This window comes from Pinus tabuliformis, chromosome 2_2 (genome assembly GCF_031772625.1).
Source record: "Pinus tabuliformis cultivar Carrire ecotype Pingquan chromosome 2_2, CPIR1, whole genome shotgun sequence".
Classification (NCBI taxonomy): Eukaryota; Viridiplantae; Streptophyta; class Pinopsida; order Pinales; family Pinaceae; genus Pinus; species Pinus tabuliformis.
This window is the reverse complement of record NC_142300.1, coordinates 909,227,465-909,250,054: the sequence shown is the minus strand read 5'-3', so window position 1 is coordinate 909,250,054 and position 22,590 is coordinate 909,227,465. Positions and strand designations below refer to the sequence as shown.

At 36.8% G+C, this 22,590-nt stretch overlaps 1 pseudogene; it reads right to left on the bottom strand.

Annotated features, from left to right (window-relative positions):
• Positions 1-17,643: 17,643 nt before the first annotated feature.
• On the bottom strand, positions 17,644-18,276 carry LOC149195957 (uncharacterized; annotated as a pseudogene).
• Between the last annotated feature and the right edge of the window lie 4,314 nt (positions 18,277-22,590).

Here is a 22,590-nt window from a genome sequence, read left to right as displayed (position 1 = left end):
GCCTATTGATGCCAAAGCTTGATGCCCATTCTTCATTACATCTAACTTGTATAAGCCTCCAACTCTCATTCCTTTTGCAACAACTTTGTAGTTGTCCTGCATATCCTTTACCAAACAATGTGATTTCACAAATTCAACTTTTAAATGTTGATTTGTGATAGTAGAGACTGAAATTAAGTTCTTCTTTAATCCAGGAACATACACTACATTTTGAATTTGTTTTTCTTGTCCATTAGGCATCATAACACTTATATTACCATATCCTTTAATTTCATGTGATCTATTATCTCCTAAATAGATGACTCCACCCTTATTAATCTCATGATAAGTATCAAACCAATCTCTTTTGCATGACATATGGATTGATGCACCAAAATCTATAAACCAAGCATTATCATCATTAGTTTCAGCTGATAAAGAAGCATTGGTCACAAACAATTTAAGATTGCTAACATCTTGACTAATTGCTTCATCTCTATCAACATAATTTCCTGAATGCCTTCTTTGTTTAAATTGATCAGACCTCCTTTTTATGCAATTCTTAGCAAAATCACCAGGTTTTCCACAGTAATAACACACATCATCTCTACTTGATTTGGCATTTGTCCTTGGTAAAGGGGTACCTTGAAATGATTTTACCTGTGGCTTTTTTCCTTGATTTTTCTCCCACTGTTTACCTTTGAAGGACTTCTTCCCTTTGGCCATCAATGCCAAATTTGAATTAGGAGATTTCTATTTAATGCTTCTTCTCCACTCTTCTTCCTGCATAAGTATACCTGCCAACTCATCAAAAGTAGGAGCCTTCTCTCTAGCTGAAAGACCAATTATAAACATTTGATATTCATCAAGCATTCCACTTAATGTCACAGTAACCAAGTTTGTACTAGATACTGATTCACCAATGTCACCTAGTTTATCTTTTAGATCTTTAATTCTAGAAATAAAATCACTAACACTTTCGTTTTCTTCCATCTTAATTGAAAGAAGCTTACTCTTTAAATACAATATTCGATTTGTAGTCTTCGTCTCATACAAATTTTTGAGAGTGTCCCATGTCTCCTTGGATGTTTTGCACTGTCTAATGTGTGGAATAATGTTGTCCTTAACCATCATTCGCAGAAGCACCTTTGCTTTGTTTTCCCGTCGCTCTCAATCTTGAATTGCAGCATCTGTGGCTTGAGGCGACACTGGCTTAACTTCAGCTCCAGACAAAATTGCCCATGTATTGTTTCCTTCCATCAAAGTCTACAACTTAAACTTCCAATTTGCATAATTTTCATTATCTAACTTGTTAGATTCAGATAAATAAGATTCTACCAATATATTAGCCATTGTCAATAAACTTATAAATCCTTAAGTAAATTTTTTTATCCAATATTATTGAATAATATGGTTGCCTTCTTCTTTCTTCTCCCTTTCTTGTTTTCGTTCACATCATATTTTTACTACATTCAAAATAGTTATGCTGTAATCAATGACTCACTTCAAAATGAAATCAAATTAAACAGCCATTTCCAAGATTTGCTGATAGTTCGATAGGAGAATGTTGAAGATCCAGTGACAAATAACAAAACGACTTTACCTAACCATCCAAATTCTCCATGTAAATATAAGTGCAAGATACTCACTACACAACAGACAAGACTAATAACGGTGATATCATAATAGTTCCCAGTTTAGTTATCAAGACCTAATATGCCCAAATTCATGTTCTTGCACACCTGTCAATTATTTACAACCGGTAGTTTATACCCGTGAAAACTACTACAAATTTCCATCGCCTAGCAATATGTATCATCCAAACCATTCAAAATGCCATTGCTTTGAGTATTTCCTCGACACTGGAAACTTCGAAATTTGGACCTTCTTCAATATTTGCAAGAACAATAAAACACATGAACAAAACTTTAACACACAAAAGCAGTTAAACACAGAACTTCAAATGGGTGCTTGTCCTTCTTAACAACCATTGATGTTGTAGAAGCAGCTCAGCGAGCAGCTATACTTTTACAAGGATTCACAAAAGCAGGAAGGAAATAGAATATGCATCAATATTTCAACAAGAGATACGTGTTACCTCCAGATAGTGGACATACAACACTATACTCTATAGCAGTCTACACACCACACAACTCTCCAAGACTGCACTCTCCACCACGGCGGCTGCTGCAACGCTCCTCCAACTCAGACTTAGCTTCAGTCTCTCACGTCTCCTCACACAGCTCACCTGAGCTCATTCTTCTCACACTTCACACTGGCTCTGATACCAAATCAGAGATCATGCATCAAAACACAGAATTCAGAACACTTGCCTTCATTCGATGGCGAATAGGTATTTATACACAACAAAGAAACTTCTGGAGTTCAGTGGGGCGGTGGCTTCTCCAGGAAGCTTATCCATTTGTCAATGCATCCGTCGAATTCTAGAAGCTACTTGCTGAATTCTATAGAGGTGTCCAACTACTACATTAATGGTAGTGGTTGGAATTACCATTGTTTTCCAACATGAACTTCTCAAAGAAGCTGGTGTCTCTCTCTCTAAGATCGTGGCAAAGAAGGGCACCTTAACTAAAATTATCGAAGCAATGAAGTGCTAAATGTTTAGTGAAACCCTACACTAGGTTACTTAGGGCAGAAACTGAGTTGTCTCTAGTTCACTGAGAAGTGGCCTTCAACCAAAATAAATGCAGCAAGTTGTGATGTAATAACATATTTTAGGTGTAATTTATTGCATTACGAAATATAACTATGTCATTTCTGAATATTCACCTTCAAGTTATGTCTACTTTATCGTGTATCGTCATTTGAATTGATTATATTGCATAAATGATCTCATAAGTGATTTGATTTTCATTGCATTATACATTTCTCATCCTCCATTGTTATCCCATAATTTTAATAAACAAACAACCTATTTCAGAAGGATGTCGATAAATCTTTTACCCCTGTAGTCCATGTAGTACGGGGATTCTCTTTTGGTTTGAAATGCTAGGTTATTTATGATCTTAGGCCTATTTTTTTGGGATCTCCTGTGTTTTCTCGATCTAAAGTTGCCTATTTATCGAGAGGTATCTTTAAATGATACGAGTCCTAGGATGATTAATGAAAATGGGGTGTTGCTAAATATGGGATAGTAATTTTCGTCATGTTTTAATTAAACATTATTTTTTATATTTTGTATGATTTTTCATTTATGTGATATATAAATAATATTAATAAAAGTAGTTGGAAAATTAATTCGAAATAAATAAACTCAATAATAATATTTTTTTTCTATATCTTATTAGGATTCTAAGATAAAAAAGTCTAGGTATCTATATGACCTCTTAATAGCACAATGTTCTAATAACCATAAATCTACCAAATGAGCTCACAATTGAGCTATTCAGTCAAAGTACCCCACTATAACCACTAAAACCTGAATTGACTCCCAACTACCACATATGGATAAGATCAAAATGTATTTATATATTTATTATCCTATTATTAATGCTTTTTTTTCATTATTTTTTTATATTATATATGTTTTAATTTTTATGTTTTTAGATTTTCAGTAAATAAAATTTAATTTAATTGGATATAAAATAGTTTTCTTAATATTTTATATTCTAATTTATTTTCTTATTTTTTAATTAGATTTCTAATTTCTATGGGATAAATTTTAAAAAATTATATACTTTAACATTATCTTTTATTAACACATGTTTTTATTTTATTTTTTAATATGATTAGTTTATTGATAATATATATTTCTTTAATGTTAAAATTAATTAATGTACAAATGATGTTTTTTTTTGTAATTTTTTGTATTAATTAATTGATTTTACCAAGGCTGGTGGGTGGGTAACAACATTTTCAAAAACTCTAGAGTCTGTAGAATTTCAAAAGCTCACAGAGAATTGGAAGTGAATTATATATATATATATATATACACACACACACACACACACACACACAAAAGCATGTAAAATTATGAATTAGATATCAAAAACATAAAAACATCGATTAAACTATATAGGATCAATAATCTAGAAGTTATAATCTTCATCAACCACATGTACATAACTTACAACTTGTCATTTATATAGTATGTAATGGTGCACATAACGAAAATAACATTGAGTGCAATTTGTCTCTGAATCAAAAATAAGTCAACAAATAGGCTCTAGATGGCTTCTAGTATCCAAAAATCATAGTACAACAAATACCTACATATCATCAAAATCATTTCCTATCTTGAGATCTTTGTCATTAATTTCACCCTCTAAGCATTAATATAAGACAAAAAAAACATAGCATGTAAGTCAAGATTTTGTTTGAGTGATGGACACATACATATAGGGCTTGGAGCTCTTGATTAAGTACGAGTTCCATACCCTATTACATGACAAAAATCATAAGTTTGTTGGATTTTGAGTGACATCTAAAATTGTACTTTTCTTAATATAAAATCCAATGAGGCTAGAACCACTCTCAAACATCTACATAATAATGTTAAAAATTTAAGTAAAAAGATGAAAATAGAAGATAAAAGAGAATGTAAGTTTTACTAAGATCATAAACTTGAATATTAGGTTTCCTCACTAAAAAACATTGTATTTAAAACATTTTTATGATTTTATTTTTATTTTTTTTAAACACACTACTGAGTCACTCTCAATTCACTCCAGCTCAAAGTACCCTTAAGCAGCAGATTTGGGAGAAGGAGAGGGCACTCCCTGCAACCCTGGATTTAATATTTTTTTTTTTGTTACTCCATATTTTTAAATACAAACAACATCAAGCAATAAACCTCAAAAAATAAGTACCCTTAAGGAGTAGATTTTGTAGGAGATGGTGCTCCCTGCAACCCTAGATTTAATATTTTTTTTGTTACTCCATATCTTTTAATACAAACAACATCAAGCAATAAACCTCAAAAAATTATTAGTATCAGAAACCATCTGTGGACTGTGATACCATCGAAACCTCGAATCACTCCCTATTAGCTTGGCTCGAAATGTGCTTCAAAAGTGGATTCTAAGTGGAATGGGTCCCCACAGCCTTGGATTTTACATTTATTTTTATTACAAGATAACGTTTAATACAAACAATATTCAACAATAAATCTCAATAAATTATTAGTATTAGAAATCATACATGGATTATATCATCCAAATTCAATTTCATATTGTTACAGATAATGGAGAATATCCTAGAATAGTGAATTGGTTCACGGTAACTTAGGATAGGGATTAGTTTCCATTTCTTAGGTTATGGTTCTAACACTAGTACATAGGGGGGTTTTAAGACAATATTAAAGACAATATTTGAGTCAATTGTCTTAACTTAAAACAAAAAGAAACTTGTGTATTGTCTTAAATATTGTCTTTAAGTGGGTGTCTCAAAATATAATGTCTCAAAAATTTGTCTCTATAAAGACAATATAGAACACATATTATTATTGTCTTTATAAAGACAAGAATTATTGTCTATTAAGAGACAATTTGATTTGTCTCTCTAGAGACAATTTCATTTGTCTCTCTGATGTAGGAGCATCTGGCTGACAGGGCAAAGATGGAAGAGAGGTTGATATGGTTTCTGAAGAGGACGGAGGAATCAATCCACTGGATGAACAGTTACTTGTTTTTTTTATACTTTTCTTTCATTAAAGTTGCCTAAGATTAATGTAATGAATTTTAATTAGGAGTAACAGTAATTAGGTAGAGTCGTTGTTCCCAGATAGTTGCATTACTGTTGTAAAAGCAGAAAAGAAAATGTATTTGACAACTATGCAAAGTTCTGCATAAGGAATAACTGATGTAACTAACTGAAAAACTAACACAGTTAAAACAGTTTGAAAACAGTGCTATTAAAGGAAGGGGAAAAAGCACATTAAGGGGTTCGACTGTAAAAGAAAAAAAACAGAGAGAGAGAAATAAAATTGTTTTCCATGCACACGAAACTCTACAGCATCGTCAATACAGTGTAACATTTTGTTAATATTTTATCATGTGAAGATTGTCAGTGTACAGCTACAGGTTCCAAGTCAAAAGAAGAAGATAGCCAAAGTTGGACGAGAGGTAGTAGCGCCCAGTTGCAAGCGGCACAAACCAAAATAACCAGACATTAAATAACCGAATTAGGTATGTGAATCTACGAATGCAAGTCAAATCTATTCCAGTACTGAATTCATAAAGTTACAAAACACAGTCACCCGAATTCATTGTTCATTACATACTGTTCAAAGTAGAAGACCAAACCCAGTTCGTAGACGTGGGAACTAACACTAATTATAAGCAGAAGCCAATTTCCAATGAGACCCAACTCATAGCCAACGTCGTGCCTAACAACCAGAGAATTAAGTACAGACTGCGAGCGGCCTAAGGCTAGCAAAGAAAGACCAACCCAACAAAAATCGAATCATCAAGACAAGCAAGCTACCAAACGAACAGAGTAACGCTACCCGTGCTTGCTCAGGACAACTGAGCATCCAGACACCGAAACCCTCGAGCGGTTTCATCTACAAAGCGAACAACAGAGTGCTATAAGGCTCCAAGGAACAGTACCCAGAAGCTGAAAAGAAATGGAAAAGAACGAATAAAAAAAACACATTGCTATAGTACCTATCCGATGAACCATAGCTGCAACTACACCTCGAAATAACCCTCCTACTCATGAAGGAGCCCTGACGTAAGACACAGGTAAAGGAATATTACAAGCATCTAGCATAGAACAGTGACTTACCAGGTGAGTTAGCGGAGGAACCAATGGAGAACGCCACCACAAAACTGCCGAGTCTGTGAAGAAATCGAACCAGCATTGAAGGAAATATCACCAAGAATTACACAGCTATCAAACAACTATAAACACTCATGAAACACAGACAGTGATGCATGGAGGTGGAGACCCAATGAGGCGGAGCAACTGTAAACACGCATGAGGCACAGACAACAATGCACAGAGGCAGAGACCCATTAAAGCAAAACCCCAGTTCACAGTAACAGTCAACATACAAGCCGAGGAATAGAATAATGCAAATCTTACCAGAGTTTTAACAAATCGCTGGGTGAACAGAAGATTTCTAAGCCGAGTTCCAAACGACCGAGCCCGAGGAAGCTCCCAGGAGTATGTAGCTATACTAGGTGGACAAGCCTTAGAATAAGACCAAGGAAAAGAAACCACAGAAACTGCAGAACGCCGAGAGCCCACAGGGCAAAAGACCGGGAGAAAACAACAAAGAGTGACCAAATGAGCACGAAGACATGAAACCCTATACCAAAGCGGGTTTGTAGAATATCGAGGAGGGACAGGTGTCTACCTGACAAATCACCAGCGCATAGTACCATAACCCCAATCAATTCAGCATAGATTGAAAATCAATTCACCTATATCCAAAAATCTCTTGATTATTACATTCATTTGTTAGTACACACCAATGTAAGCGCAGTAATGGCGGGACCATGTGGGCTGGCCCCATCAAGTGGTATCAGAGCTGAATTTGAAGAAAACAAAGAAAGATGGAAGTACAAAGACAAGGACGTGGAAGAGGTGCACGCAGAGTAGCAGACGAGGGCTTGAGGGAACAGTTGAGGATCCTTACTGCTCACTTAGAAGCAGTAGAGGCAGGTAGGAGAAGAGACTCGGAAATTGGGGATGATAGTGACAAAGAGGCAGCAACTGCTACAGATGGATCAGAGGAGGAAGCCCCGGAATTAAGATTGTTGAGATCGGTACTGTTAGCTAGCAGCAAACCCAAGCCTGAGATCCCTAACTATGATGGCAGTCTGTCCGTAGATGTCCCTATGGATTGGGTAAGTGAGTTAGATAAGTATTTTGAAAATGAAGAGATTAGTGAGGACAAAAGAGTTAGATTTGCTGCAACTAAGTTAAAAGGACACACCGCCTTATGGTGGGATAGTGTCCAAGCGGACATGAGACGAATGAATAAGCTATCGATAAGAAAGTGGCCAAGGATGGTGGCAAAACTGAAGGGCAGATTTTTGCCTAAAGACTATCAGGTCGAACTTTATCGACGAGTGCAGAATATGAGGCAGAAAGGTATGACCGTGAAGGAATACACGGAGGAGTTTTATCGTGTGAATTTGCGGGCTGGTTATACTGATGATACTCCAGAGAAAACAGCGACATATGTGAATGGCTTGAGACTAGAAATACTAGATGAGATCAGTATTCTCTCTCCACGAAATATAGAAGAGGCCTTTCAGAGTGCTGTAAAGGCTGAATAAAAAATTATCAGGAAACAGAATAATAGAAGAGGGCGAGGAAATGGCAGAGGACGAGGACAGTCCTATGGTAGTGGGAGAACTGCCACAAACAACGAAGAAGGCAGCAGTTCCAGAGCTTCAGGGACAGTAGAGAAAGGAGATAGCACTAGAGGAGGTTGGCCATATCAGCGGGGAAGAGGAAATGGTTGCCGAAGGGGGACTAATGTCCAGTGCTACAGGTGCCATAAGTGGGGGCACAGATCCTTCGAATGCCCGGAAGCTGAGCATGCTAGCTAGTAGGGAGCATTTGTTGCGCAGCCTAAGGAAGCTGAAGCACAGCCCCGAGAGATAGAAAATGTGGCAGAAACAGGGGAGGCTTTAGTTTTAAACAAAGTATTGTTGAAGCCAGCCAAGGAAATTGCTGAACAAACCCAACGGAAGGCACTGTTCCGAACAGTTTGCAAATCACATGGAAAGTGCTGTAAATTTATTATAGACAGTGGAAGTATAGACAATTTAGTCACCACCGAGATGGTGGAAAAGCTAGGATTGAAACGGCTTAAGCATCCCACACCTTACAAGGTGTCGTGGCTACAGAAAGGCCACCAACTATTAGTGAACGAACAATGCGAAGTTGAATTTCACATTAGCAAATACCAAGACACGGTGGTCTGTGATATTATGCCAATGGAAGTATGCCATATACTGCTAGGGAGACCGTGGCAGTATGATCGGAAGGTGACGCACGATGGGAAGGTGAATTGTTATAAATTTGTGAAAGATGGGATCAAACATACACTTGTACCCATCAAAGAGGAGGATGCAACAGAATCAAGTGGAACAAAAGCATTGTTAATAGGAGGGAAACAGTTTGTGAAGCAGATTGGGGAAAACGAGGTAAATTATACGATTGTAAGGAGGGCAAAAAAGATGTTGCTGAACACAGAAAAGTCAGAATTGCCTGCAGAGGTTCAGGAGCTATTGGAAGAATTTAAAGACATTGTAGTTGACGATCTACCAGATAAGTTGCCTCCCAAGAGGAGCATTAGCCATCATATCGACTTTATACCTGGAGCAAGCCTACCGAATAAGGAAGCATATAGAATGAGCCCGAAAGATAATGAAGAGATTTGTAAATAGGTGCAGGAGTTGCTGGATAAGGGACTGATCAGAGAAAGTTTGAGCCCTTGTGCAGTACCAATAGTACTCGCACCTAAGAAGGGTGGAGAATGGCGAATGTGTACAAATTCATGAGCTATTAATAAAATCACTATTCGGTATAGATTTCCCTTACCCGGAATGGATGACATGATGGACTGTCTTAGCGGAGTAGCTTATTTCACGAAGATTGATCTGAAGAGTGGATATCATCAGATCAGGATCAGGGAAGGAGATGAGTGGAAGATAGCTTTCAAGACCATTGAAGGGTTGTACGAATGGCTAGTCATGCCATTTGGGTTAAGCAACGCTCCTAGTACTTTTATGAGATTGATGAGTGAGATGTTAAAGGAATTTATTGGCAAGTTTGTGATCGTTTATCTAGATGATATTTTGATTTTCAGCAGAACGAAAGGAGAACATCTTCAACATGTTCGAAGGGTGTTAGAGAAGTTACAGTAGAACAAACTGCTGATAAACTTAAAGAAATGCACTTTCCTGCAGAAGGAACTGGTCTATCTGGGGTTTGTAGTTGCAGAAAATGAATTGAAGATGGACCCAGAAAAGATTGCAGCAATCATAAATTGGACGTCACCGAGGAGCTTATTTGAGGTACGTAGTTTTCATGGACTAGCAAGTTTTTATCGGAAATTTATTAGGAATTTCAATGAAATCTGCATGCCGATGCTAGACACCATCAAAAAGGCCAGTCAGCCTTTCTGTTGGACCAGGGCGGCAGAAGACAATTTTCAGCTTTTGAAGCGGAAGATTACGAAGAGGCCGATCTTGAGGCTGCCTAACTTTAGTAAACTCTTTCAGGTTCGATGTGACGCAAGTGGGACAACTATTGGCGCTGTGCTCAGTCAGGAAGACAGACCAGTGGCATTCTTTAGTGAGAAATTAAATGAGAGCCGGCAGAAATACTCCTCGTATGACAAGGAATTTTATGCCGTGGTCCAAGCTTTAAAACATTGGAGGCACTACCTGTTGGGCAATGAGTTTGTATTATTTTCTGATAAACCACAAGCACGCCAAATGGGTAGAATACTTGCAAAGTTTCACTTTCATGTTAAAACACATAAGTGGGCGAGCCAATAAAGTGGCAGATGCCTTGAGCAGAAGAGCTTTGCTCTTACAGGAATGTAGCATACTGGTGATGGGATTCGAACATCTGAAGGATTTGTACCAAACCGACATAGATTTCAAAGAAGCTTTTGAAGCCTGCCAAAATCCCGTGTTGAGGAATGCAAGTCCATGGTTAGACTACAATTTGTAGGAAGGATTATTGTTCAGAGGTGGATAGTTATGTATTCCGGACTGTTTGATGAGGGAAAATATTGTACGGGAGAAGCATAGTGGTGGACTAGCGGGACATTTTGGCATCAACAAAACTTTGGAGCAACTCGGACATTTTTATTACTGGCCTAGAATGAGCAGGGATGTACAAAGATATGTGAACAGGTGTAAATTCTGCCAACTGGCAAAAGGACACAGTCAGAATGCTGGACTTTACACGCCACTACCTGTTCCAAGCAGGCCATGGGACTCAGTCAACATTGACTTTGTGTTAGGACTGCCTAGAACACAGCGGGGATATGATAAAGTGATGGTGGTGGTAGATAGATTTTCAAAAATGGCTCATTTTATTCCTTGTCGGAAAACTAGTGATGCCACGTACGTAGCTCACCTGTTTTTCACGGAGGTAGTTCGATTACATGGTCTACCCAAACCTATCCTTTCAGAAAGGGATGTAAAATTCACAGGACACTTTTGGCGCACCCTGTGGAAAAAGTTGGGCACGCAATTGAACTTCAGCTCTGCATATCATCCGCAGACTGATGGACAAACGGAAGTGGTGAACAGGAGCTTGGGGAATCTATTACGGAGTTTGATTGGAGAAAGTTCACGATTATGGGATCGTGCTCTCGCTCAGGCAGAATTCGCTTATAATGATTCGCCCAATCGTAGCACCAGATACAGCCCATTTCAGATTTTGTGTGGCATGCATCCTCGGGGAATACATGAACTGCGAGATTTGGGAAAGTTGGAACGGAGAAGTGCGGATGGGGAAGATTTTGCTGAAGCGATGAGCGAGCTACATGAACAGGTCAAATTAAAATTGCAGGACAACCTACAGAAGAATAAGCAACAAGCAGATTCAAGGCGAAAAGAAGTGTAATTTAACATTGGAGATGAGGTCCTCACGCATCTGCGCAAGGAACGATTTCCTAAGGGCACGTATAATAGAATAAAATTTAAGAAAATTGGTCCTTGCAAGATCTTATGTAAATTTTCAGCCAATGCCTATGAAATTCAACTGGCACCTGATATAGGCATATCACCTATTTTCAACATGGTGGATCTGTTCCCATATACTACCGAAGCAGAGGAAGACAGTGTGGTACGACCAGAACGGGACACCCAAATTGGAGACAGTTCTTGGAAGAAGCATATGCCTGCGGCTCAGTCCCATGAGATTGAAGGGATCCTCAGTACCCAGGTAGCCAAGAAGACACGTAGGAAAGAATATCTATGATATCTCGTCAAGTGGAGAGACTGTCCAATGGAGGACAGCTCGTGGCTCGACATGACGCAGATACAGAAGGCTGGCTATTTGGTGGAGGAACTCATGGAATGGAGCCATGATTTTCTTTTACCCCGGGAGCCTGATGTAGGAGCATCTGGCTGACAGGGCAAAGATGGAAGAGAGGTTGATATGGTTTCTGAAGAGGACGGAGGAATCAATCCACTAGATGAATAGTTACTTGGATTTTTTTTACTTTTCTTTCATTAAAGTTGCCTAAGATTAATGTAATGAATTTTAATTAGGAGTAACAATAATTAGGTAGAGTCGTTGTTCCCAGACAATTGCATTACTATTGTTAAAGCAGAAAAGAAAATGTATTTGACAACTATGCAAAGTTCCGCATAAGGAATAACTGATGTAACTAACTGCAAAACTAACACAGTTAAAACAGTTTGAAAACAGTGCTATTAAAGGAAGGTGAAAAAGCACATTAAGGGGTTCGACTGTAAAAGAAAAAAAACAGAGAGAAAGAAATAAAATTGTTTTCCGTGCACACGAAACTCTACAGCGTCCTCAATACAGTGTAACATTTTGTTAATATTTTATCATGTGAATATTGTCAGTGTACAACTATAGGTTCTAAGTCAAAAGAAGAAGATAACCAAAGTTGGACGAGAGGTAGCAGCGCCCAGTTGCAAGCGGCACAAACCAAAATAACCAGACATTAAATAACCGAATCAGGTATGTGAATCTACGAATGCAAGTCAAATCTATTCCAGTACTGAATTCATAAAGTTACAAAACACAGTCACCCGAATTCATTGTTCATTACATACTGTTCAAAGTAGAAGACCAAACCCAGTTCGTAGATGTGGGAACTAACACTAATTACAACCAGAAGCCAATTTCCAATGAGACCCAACTCATAGCCAATGTCGTGCCTAACAACCAGAGAATTAAGTACAGACTGCGAGTGGCCTAAGGCTAGCAAAGAAAGACCAACCCAACAAAAATCGAATCATCAAGACAAGCAAGCTACCAAACAAAAAGAGTAACGCTACCCGTGCTTGCTCGGGACAACTGAGCGTCCAGACACCGAAACCCTTGAGTGGTTTCATCTGCAAAGCGAAAAACAGAGTGCTATAAGGCTCCAAGGAATAGTACCCAGAAACTGAAAAGAAATGGAAAAGAACGAATAAAAAAAACACATTGCTATAGTACCTATCCGGCGAACCATAGCCACAACTACACCTTGAAATAACCCTCCTGCTCACGAAGGAGCCCAGACGTAAGACACAGGTAAAGGAAGATTACAAGCGTCCAACATAGAACAGTGACTTACCAGGCGAGTTAGCGGAGGAACCAACGGAGAACGCCACCACAAAAGTGCCGAGTCTGTGAAGAAATCGAGCCAGCACTAAAGGAAATATCATCAAGAATTACACAACTATCAGACAACTATAAACACTCATGAAACATAGACAGCGACGCATGGAGGTGGAGACCCACTGAGGCGGAGCAACTGTAAACACGCATGAGACACAGACAACAACGCACAGAGGCGGAGACCCATTAAAGCAAAATCCCAGTTCACAGTAACAGTCAACATACAAGCCGAGGAATAGAGTAATGCAAATCTTACCAGAGTTTTAACAAATCGCCGGGTGAACAGAAGCTTTCTAAGGTGAGTTCCAAACGACCGAACCCGAGGAAGCTCCCAGGAGTATGTAGCTCTGGGTACTAGGCGGACAAGCCTTAGAATAAGACCAAGGAAAAGAAACCACAGAAACTGAAGAACGCCGAGAGCCCACAGGGCAAAAGACCAGGAGAAAACAACAAAGAGTGACCAAATGAGCACGAAGACATGAAACCCTATACCAAAGCGGGTTTGTAGAATATTGAGGAGGGATAGGTGTCTACTTGACAAATCACCAACGCATAGTACCATAACCCCAATCAATTCAGCATAGATTGAAAATCAATTCACCTATATCCAAAAATCTCTTGATTATTACATTCATTTGTTAGTACACACCAACGCAAGCACAGTAACGGCGGGACCACGTGGGCTGGCCCCATCACTCTCTAGAGACAACTTCATTTGTGTCTCTTTAGAGACAATTACGTTTTTGTCTTTTTGGAGACAATAGATGAGATTAAAAACATATTGTCTCTATAGAGACTATATGTCCATAATTCAAACTATTGTCTCTCTAAAGGCAATATAAAAAATATTTAAAAAAAAATAAATAAAATCATTTTGAATGTTCTTTCTAAGTAGTTTCATGTTCAAACTTCCCAAATAGTGATTTTAATTACTTTAAATCTTTGTTGTTTATGGATACCAACAGAATAAAAAATAGATAAATCCATTATTTTCAACGCTAACAAGAAAGTAATTTTAAATCTAAATGAAAAAACAATTCTAGAAAGCAACATTGAAAATAATGAGGCAACACATTTATATTTTCTGAAAATGCATTCACGTCATTTGAACATGCAAGATTCTCAGTTGGAACTTCATTTTAAGACATAGTATTAGTCAAAAAAGAAATGTTCTAGATTTCTCCATCCCACAAGAGGGTTTACTCTCTAACATAGAAATTCAAAGCCCAAATCACATTAAATGATGGAAATTAAATTCATATCCAGTTGCTAAACCACAATTTCAATACCCTTGTATAATTGGAATTGGCTTCCTTGATAAAAAAGAATAGTAATAATGTATATGAATTTGAATTTACAATTGATTGGAAATTCTGTCTTCATGAAGGTTTTACAAAAGATGAAAAATTGACACAGGTCCTGGCAACATGATATAGGCCAATTTTCAATCTATTGGTGACCGAAATAATTATCTTCTCCACTATTGGCTTTCACAATTGAAGTTGGCTGCATCTCCTATTGCAACCCAAGAATTGCAGCAATTGGTATCCAAATTGGTGGTGATATAGTTCCCGAGGAAGCTTCATATCCAATGAATCTAATTCAGGTAATGAACTATTATGATCAACTTCATAACAAGCTGAAGTTGCAGAAAAGTCTCTATCACTAGATGTTTTCTCGGCAGTTAATCATTTCTTGGAGGCACACCAAACCACCCATCCTTCTTCTTGTTAAGAATAAAATAATAAATTCCTGTAAGGCAAGTTTTATACCATTGCTCAACCATTTCCAAGAGAGCTACTTACTGAAATAAAATAAAATAAATGTAGTGCGTACCTGAAATAGAAATGTGTGCACTCTTAGTATTTCTTCATTATCACTTGCCTTGCCTTGCCTGATTCCTCAGAGCACTTGCAAATGCAATAGTAGAGTCATTTTATTTTTATTTTTATAATAAAAACCCCTACCATCTTTATAATAATTAATAATTGAAATAAGAATAAAATTCTGCAAACTTATTAAACTCTCAATATAAAAATGGATAAAAAAAATAAAAATCAATATACTCGATATCATTTTTTGGGATTCAACTGCGTTAAGTAAGTCATTCAAACATATGACCATTTCCATGAGAGGTAGTTGTAACTGACTAATTTCTCATGATTTTTGAATAGTTCACTTAGCACTCATTGCATCGGGTGATGCTCACAGGGGTGAAGAAGTGGGATTGAAACTAGTGAAATGTGGAGAACGAATCACATAGCATCAATCATCACTTCCGGGGCTTGCACCCGGTAACCAGGACTTCCCAGGAGGTCACCCATCCCAGAACTCCTCTGGCTCAAGCGCGCTTAACTGTGGAGTTTTTCCCACAGTTAAGCGCGCTTGAGCCAGAGGAGTTCTGGGATGGGTGACCTCCTGGGAAGTCCTGGTTACCGGGTGCAAGCCCCGGAAGTGATGATTGATGCTATGTGATTCGTTCTCCACATTTCACTAGTTTCAATCCCACTTCTTCACCCCTGTGAGCATCACCCGATGCAATGAGTGCTAAGTGAACTATTCAAAAATCATGAGAAATTAGTCAGTTACGACTACCTCTCATGGAAATGGTCATATGTTTGAATGACTTACTTAACGCAGTTGAATCCCAAAAAATGATATCTAATATAATGCACTGCGTAAATCCCCCATACTAAAATCAATATACTCTTTAATATAAGCATTAATTTTAATGATTATACCATCTCTATTTTTGGTTGGTAGCACTGTTTGTTCCCATTCGAAGCCCAAAAATGTCGTGAATACTAGTAAAAATACTAGGTAAGTTTCAAACCCTTTTAAAATGAAAGTACATCACCTATTTTTCTCTGCGGTGGGATGTGTAGTATTTGGAAATTCTTATTAGAAAAATGAACAAAATCTCTGACTAAAACTTGCAGAATCTCAATCAACATTAATACTCAACAATCATATGGGATTTTTCCAAATCCCATATGAGGCTTTTATAATTATATGTTTATTAATTTAAATTTAAATATAAAATTTAAAGAATTATAATTATTATATTATAAAACTCATATAAGAAATTAGTATAACAGCTCCCTACACAAAGCTGTACATCACAAAAATAAAAATAAAAACCTACAATAAGATGCACATCACAATAATCAAAACCAAAGTTATAATTAGAGAATAACCAAACTGAGTGTATCACAATAATCAAAATCAACATTGTAATTAAGGAATAACCAAAGCCATCGTTATAATTAAGTAGTGGTACGTAAATCGAGCACAGGTTAATGAAAAAGAAAAACTACTTATTCGTTTGTCACAAGAAGTCCATAAAATGTGGCCATCTATGACATACAACCAAAACCATCAATATCAATGATGGTAAATATCAATGATTGTATTTTTTGGGAAATTGTAAATATGAATGATTGTAAGCCGAAGGCAGCGAATAAACCAGAGGAGAAAAATTATCTAAATTTATTTCGCTCGGCTCACTTGCGCTAAACCAAAAATTCAGAGTGATCTCTTTGTAACAATATATGAACATGTAATAATATACAGCTTTTTCTTCTGAAATATATATATATGAACATGTAAAGTAGCCGAAAACAAATGAACTTATCCAAATAAGGAGCCCTAAACAAAGAAGGAATTTATCTAAATAAGCAGCCAAAAGTGAAGAAATTTGTAAACAAAAATTCACTCAAGGCACTTGAGAACAGAATATCAACATGCAAAGTGAGCAAATTTAATCAAAGAATAAATTTATCTAAAATAATTTCGCTTGATGCACTTGCTGTAAACCAGACATTTTGAAAGTTCTCTCTGCAACAAAATATGAACATGTAAAAAAGCTAAAAAAAAAAAACCATCAGTAACAAAAATAATTGGACAATCCGAAATAACGAATCCATTAAAATTCTTGAAAACAGAATTGATTCTATTATGGATAAAAAAAATATGTTCATCAAAAATGCCATATTCTATTAATTTGATTCAATTTTCAAAAGAAACTATAAGAACACAATAAAAGTTCCAAATTCTATACATACATTTTCCAAACTCTTACTAGTACTTACAAAACTGCATATATAGTCATATTGTTATTTACTTATCATTGATGCATCAAATTCTTCCATAACTCAATCTTTCACTGCACATTATTCTATTGTGTCGCCACAAATATTTTCCAATCTTCCTCTGGGACCTTCTTCATGAAATTCTTTTGTAGACTTGCAAGGTGCTCTTGAAAATTTATTTCCCAATATAGACAGATCAATGGCACTGATTTTGGGCTATTTCTAGACAAAACTTCTATATTCCTTGTATTGAAGATTTTCATTAAGAAAGTAATTAACTTGTGCCTCTGTCAAGCATCTCTTGGTATTGCAGCAAAGACATCTTGTTCTGCAGCTTCAGTTGCTCATAGAATTTAGCAATGAATTCCTCAGCATGTCTGTCAACCTGATGGTCATTATTTTCACTGAACGAGTTCAAGATCCTTCAACACATCGGAGACAAAAAATGGCTCAGCCTCTGATGAGCACGCAGCTTGTTATGATCAAGGCAATCATTATTGAAGTATTCATTGCTGTGATCCAACATGCGAAGAACAATAGTGTTAGTCTCTTCCTTTTCTTCAAATTGATGTGGATGAATGCATGGAAAGTGAGGCTTATGTGTGGGAAAGTAGTGATGTTTTCTCTTGGCCATGTTGAAGATGGCAGGGCTGTTGCTATAGGAGAATTCATATTCTTGAAGCCCAAAGCCACTCTAGTTGCTAATGTCTTTGGAATGGTGGAACACCAAATTCCTCAAGCTTTTGCCATAGACTTTGCCTCTCTCCATCATCGCATGCATGTCCATGAGCATCTTGCACTTGGAGGTGAGGCCTTTTCTGACCATGAAGAAAGCTATCCGCACAAATCTCCAAAGACCCTTTGATGAAACATGATTTACACTGAAATGGATATTCTCCATTTCTTGCAATTTCTGATCAAACCTCACAAGGTTTGATACTCACCCAAAAAAAAACCAATCTGATCAAATTCTATTAAAAAACGAGGAGGAGGCTTGAACAATACAAAGGCTTGCAATGCCTGCGAGATGTGAAACCTCAGAAGGCGAGCCGATGAAAGGGCATGGAATGCTTCTAGCTTATATTTAATAGTGAAGGAATGAAGTGATGACAAAAGAATTGATAATGGGAAATTGGCAAAGAAGAAGTCCTGAGCTAGCTTGATTGGTTCGTCGCTAGTGTGGTACCGAGCAAGCAGGTAACCCACTTCAAAATAAAAAAATTTCAAAAATGACGTGCACATGGTAATGGAGGCTAACATTGTTTGATCACAGCTAGGGTTAGACATTATTAAACTCGTGGGGAAGTTTCATCCACATAAAATGGACATTAAAAATTTTAGGCTTAAGAGTTGTCAAACACGTATTGAAGGCTATCAACTCTACTTTATTGGCACATGCCTCTTTGTTGAAAGTACAAAATTAGTTTTTTTTCGCTATGCACTACTATAGTCTCCTCCCTACTGGAAAACAATAACATGCCAATCAAACATCCATTTCCTTTCAAACAGAGTGACCACTATGGTAATGGATCTGTCACTGTAACAAAAAACATATAGGAATGTCCTGCACTCTTCTGTTTTTGGCATTTTGTAAATGTTTTATAAGGCTATACAAACATGGGTGACATTAACTAGAGGTTTAATTTAATATCAAAGTCCACTTTAATCTTGCATAAGTGGGGAGACGCCTGTCACTGTTATGACAACACAATGACACTAGTAACTTGAGTGAGACATCGTCCAAACTTTTCATGTAATCATATTGTTTTGCACATTATAGGGGGACACTACTAGATCATTCTGGCATTATGTAATCCAGCAAAGTGATAAAATTTCATGCCTACTAGTGGGTCAAGCATATATCAATTTTTATGTGGACCCATTGATTCACATACCAATGGTGCTCATAGTGTCACTGTAAACCTCGTGCTCACCTATTTCACATTAAACATTGGGAGTATGTCGATAAGGTGTTTTCCTTGTGATAGCTATCTTTGTGATTGGACTCCTAGAAAAGGGTGGTTGAATGGAAAAGTCATCAATGTTTATTATGTTTCTCTTATGTTAGGTATCTCCATGTACAAATCACAAACCTCTTGATACACTAAAAATGAATTCATGAATGGTTAGAGAAATGGTATAAAGAAGGAAAAACAATTATGTTAAACAAGAGAGGCTTACATTGTCTTATTTATTTATAATATTTTGAATGCAAGAAATTATTCTTATACCACAGATAATACCCATGTGCTCATACCTGAAGTGGAAAATCTGCTTAATGAATCTGCTTGAAATACATGTTTAAAGCACCATCCACATATTTACTCTTGGTACTCTTTCGAGTATCAAGAGTTCCAAAGACTTACCAAATACAAAGGAAAGGTTGTCATTGTGTCAACACAAAAACAAAGAAAGTCTGTCAGCACAAAAACAATGACTTTCAACACAAAATCCATTTAGTGTTAGATCAATATAATGAATACCTCTGCCAGATGCAGCAGTCTAGACGTGTGACCTATGAAGCTATCTTATCTTAACCATATATGGATATTTACATAAGGTCAACTGGTTCTGGCTAAATCAATGTGAGCATATAATACCCGTATGCTCATTCCTGAAGCAGGACAATCTGCTTAATGGATATGCATGAGATACATATTAAAAGCACCAGTCGCATCTTTATGCTTTATCCTCTTTAAGGTATCAGGAGCTCCAAAGACTTGCCAAAACCTAAGAGTCTCATCTCCTACAACCAATGCAACAGTGTACCCATCTGGACTCTGAAAATACAAAACAAAAGAAAGACTGTTAGCACAAACCCATTTAGCAATAGATCAATAGAATGAATACCTCTGCCTATTTGAATTGCAAGGGATGTAACAATTTATTCCTATAAAAAAATCATTATGGTACAGAGTATATTCGCTACTCTTACCTGAGAAGATTACCCTTTCCATGTCAGACTTGTACATGTCTAGAACAACATCTCCATGTACAAATCACAAACCTCTTGATACACTAAAAATGAATTCATGAATGGTTAGAGAAATGGTATAAAAAGGAAAAAAAAGTTATGTTAAACAAGAGAGGCTTACAGTGTCTTATTTATTTATAATATTTTGAATGCAAGAAATTATTCTTATACCGCAGATAATACCCATGTGCTCATAATTGAAGCAGTAAATCTTCTTAACGAATCTGCTTGAAATACATGTTTAACGCGCCATCCACATCTTTACTCTTGGTACTCTTTAAGGTATCAAGAGCTCCAAAGACTTACCAAATACAAAGGAAATGGTGTCATTTTGTTAACACAAAAACAAAGGAAACACTGTCAGCAAAAAAAGAAAGACTTTCAACACAAAATCCATTTAGTGTTAGATCAATACAATGGATACCTCTGCCAGATGCATCACTCTAGAAGTGTGACTTGTAAAGCTGTCTTATCTTAACCATAAATGGATATTTCCATAAGGTCAGTTGGTTCTAGCTAAATCAATGTGAGCAGATAATACTCGTGTGCTCATTCCTGAACGAGGACAATCTGCTTAGCGGATGTGCATGAGATACATGTTAAAAGCACCAGCCGCATCTTTACTCTTTGTCCTCTTTAAGGTATCAGGAGCTCCAAAGACTTGGAAAAACCTAAGACTCTCATCTCCTGCAGCCAATGCAATAGTGTACCCATCTGGACTCTGAAAATACAAAACAAAAGAAAGACTGTTAGCAAAAAGGCTAAGATTGTCAGCACCAACCTATTTAACGATAGATCAATAGAATGAATACCTCTGCCTATTTGAATTGCAAGGAATGTAACAATTTATTCCTACAACAAAATCATTATGGTACAGAGTATATTCGCTACTCTTACCTGAGAAGATTACCCTTTCCATGTCAGACTTGTACATGTCTAGAACAACATCTCCATGTACAAATCACAAACCTCTTGGTACACTAAAAATGAATTCATGAATGGTTAGAGAAATGGTATAAAGAATGAAAAATAGTTATGTTAAACAAGAGAGGCTTACAGTGTCTTCTTTATTTATAAAATTTTGAACGCAAGAAATTATGCTTATACCACAGATAATACCCATGTGCTCATACCTGAAGCGGTAAAATATGCTTAACGAATCTGCTTGAAATACATGTTTAAAGCACTAGTTGATATGTAGTATGCTTTCCAACCAGAAAGCAATAAAAGAGCTAGAAAGTACTGAATATCTATGTCCTCTTACATACTTAAACCAATTCCCCAAAATATTCAGATGAAGACAAGTTTTCTAAAGTCGTCCCTAGTGCATACAAAAGGCTAGGAAATCTTGACCAGACTTTACTTGAAGCATACAATTTTTGGATGTCTAGAATAGTATGTTAAAATTTCACTACATGGCAAACAAACTTGCAAACTTAAGGAACTCTCAAAACTAACTCTGTGTGCTAGATCTGAAATCTCAAATGCTAACTGAAAACTGACAGCAAAACAAAACAATTTACAACATTCAAAAAATCATCTCTATTTGTCTTTATTAGCTTGGGAAAGGAAAAATAGTGCACACACTCTCTGGTAAACTAAATGGATAACAAAAACAACAGGGACACCTTAACTAGTGCATCCTAATCAAACCCTAATTCTACTCTAGTGAAGTGTACCTAGGCTACATGCACCAGATGCTTATAATATATCACCTGAACTATAGAATAGTGTGCCCTAGCTAAGCGTGATCCACATGGAATTCTAATTTTAGAACTCTGGTAAACTAAACAAATAACAGAAGTAGCTGGGACACCTTAACTAGTGCATCATAATCAAACCATCATTCTACTCTATGGAAGTGTACACGGGCTACATGCAACAGATGCTTATAATAGATATCGTCACCTGTGGAATAGTGTGCCCTACCTAAGTCTGATCCACATGGCATTCTAATTTTTGAACTGCATTGGACAGAAAAAAAAACACATCTAAGGATGGCACATGCATTTTTTAGCAGATTTACAGCAACCTCACCTCAACCATATATTAACAGCCAAGTTGGACACTAAATTGGTGTATGATCCCCCCTTGTTTGTGAGAAAAGGGATGTCATTCACATAGCAATTTGACTGCTAAAGTCTACCATACATGTTAGGGAACCTATTTACTTTTTGTACATTGACGAATCAACCAAATGTAAATTTGAATCTACTGAAAACTTCAAAATATGTATCATAAAAGTAG